Here is a 2500-nt window from a genome sequence, read left to right as displayed (position 1 = left end):
CTAGCGCGGAGGAGGCATAACAGGGAGAAAAAAAAACTCGGAGCAAGAGAGCGGTCACTACCCGTGTGGTGCTACTACCTGCACTGGTGCGATGCGTCTTACATGGGAGGTATTTCAATGTTCGACACACCGTACTGCACAGGGTTCGCATGGCACACGAGAGAGCGACAATCGCCTTATGCCCCTTCGACGCTCACAACGCACGACCCGACACCACACACTGGAGTACGCACATCTTACCACCACCAGGGGGGTGGTTCGACATGCGAAGCTCACCGGAATCGTATGACGCTCACCCGTCGGGGTTACCCCCTTCCGATGGATGGCCATCCGACTCACTGGATTCGATAGACGTTCGACCCTACCGACAGTAACTTGACCCCACCCGTACGGCATCGTACTACCGAACATCCATACAAGCTTCGCAAGTTATGCCTCAAACTTTTCACTCACCAACTTTCCCCACAATAGTGTAAAACATGGTCATACCAACGTTGCCTCGGCATGGGTATATACCGCACTGGGGGCATCGTTATAGGGGTGCCTTGGATAGACTTGTACCACTAGCCGAGACACCATGCTGGGTCGGGAAATGTTCACGCACCGCAATCGGTACCAGTGCCGGGTGTCGGTCATATTCCGATGGGGGGTAACCCTACTATTGAACTCGTACTTGTACTTGGGCCGTGCCTAAGGTGTTGGTTGTTTCAATAGTTGGTTACTTGTTTCAATAGTTGACATTTTTTCAATAGTTGAACTTTTTTCCACAGTTTCAGTTTTCCCGTAGGTAAAGATGATGATGTGTGACCAATGTGTGAATGTGTTGTTTTTTTTTTTCAATAGTCATGTACGCGCCGTTGTCGATGTTATACACACTGCGTACTGCGGGTGAGAATAAAACAAACTGTTGTGCTGTGCTGTGCTTGATGTTGGCTTGGTGTTATTGTATTATCGAATTGGACTTAATACCAGTGCCGGGCCGATGCACACACTGCGTACTGCGAGTGCTGGCTCGCGCAGTGAGAAATTAAACAAACTGTTGCGCTGTTGTGTTGTGTGCGCTGTGTGGGGGAGACTTTTCATCACACTTGACACGCGCATTCTTACCCTCGATGTTGCCTTGGTGTTATTGTGTTATCGAATTGGACTTAATATCAGTGCCGGACTGTTGCGCTGTTGTGTTGTGTGCGCTGTGTGGGGGACTTTTCCAACACTTGACACTTTGCATTCCGGGACGTGGACGCGTTCTGGGACTTGGTGTTATTGCCGACGGGGCAGTGTTATACACACTGCGTACTGCGAGTGCTGGCTTGCGCAGTGAGAAATTCAACAAACCGTTGCGCTGTTGTGTTGTGTGCGCTGTGTGGGGGACTTTTCCAACACTTGACACTTTGCATTCCTGGACGTGGACGCGTTCTGGGTCTTAGTGTTATGGTCGACGGGGCAGTGTTTTACACATTGCGTACTGCGGGGGTTGGCTCGCGCAGCGCTGTTGTGTGCTGTATGCTGGGGGGACTTGGACGCTTTCTGGGACTTAGTGTTATTGTCGGCGGGGCAGTGTTTTACACATTGCGTACTGCGGGGGTTGGCTCGCGCAGCGCTGTTGTGTGCTGTATGCTGGGGGGACTTGGACGCTTTCTGGGACTTAGTGTTATTGTCGGCGGGGCAGTGTTTTACACATTGCGTACTGCGGGGGTTGGCTCGCGCAGCGCTGTTGTGTGCTGTATGCTGGGGGGACTTGGACGCTTTCTGGGACTTAGTGTTATTGTCGGCGGGGCAGTGTTTTACACATTGCGTACTGCGGGGGTTGGCTCGCGCAGCGCTGTTGTGTGCTGTGTTGTGCTGGGGGAACTTTTCCAACACATGACACTTGTTATTCCAGGACATGGAATGATTTCACACACACGTACGATTGCATACTACCAGGCGCAAAGCGATTTAATGAAAAAAGAGAGAAGCCGCCAGCGCGGACAGCACTAAGCTACCACGGTGGGACTTCTCTCTTACGGGACACGACGCACCCGCCCATCACATAGCGCATCGCAAGGGCAAGACTGCACAAGCTACTGTGTCGCACCGATGCTGATGGGGCAATGTTACACGTACTGCGCGCTGGGTCGCGCAGTGAGAAATTAAACAAACTGTTGTGTGCTGTATGCTGGGGGGACTTGGACGCTTTCTGGGACTTGGTGTTATTGCCGACGGGGCAGTGTTATACACACTGCGTACTGCGGGTGCTGGCTCGTGCAGAGCTGTTGTGTGTTGTGTTGTGCACTTGAGACTTGTTGTTCCGGGACATGCAATGATTTCACACACACGCACGATTGCATATTACCAGGCGCAAAGTGATTTAATGAAAAAAGAGAGAAGTCACCACACACGGGCAGCACACTAGGCTACCACAGTGGGACTTCTCTCCAACGACACTCGACACTCACAACGCACAACGCACACCGCACAACACACGACGCAGCGCAGCGCAGTTCACCCGACAGGGGGC

Source organism: Toxorhynchites rutilus, unplaced genomic scaffold, assembly GCF_029784135.1.
Source record: "Toxorhynchites rutilus septentrionalis strain SRP unplaced genomic scaffold, ASM2978413v1 HiC_scaffold_216, whole genome shotgun sequence".
Lineage (NCBI taxonomy): Eukaryota > Metazoa > Arthropoda > Insecta > Diptera > Culicidae > Toxorhynchites > Toxorhynchites rutilus.
This window is presented reverse-complemented; position numbering follows the sequence as displayed.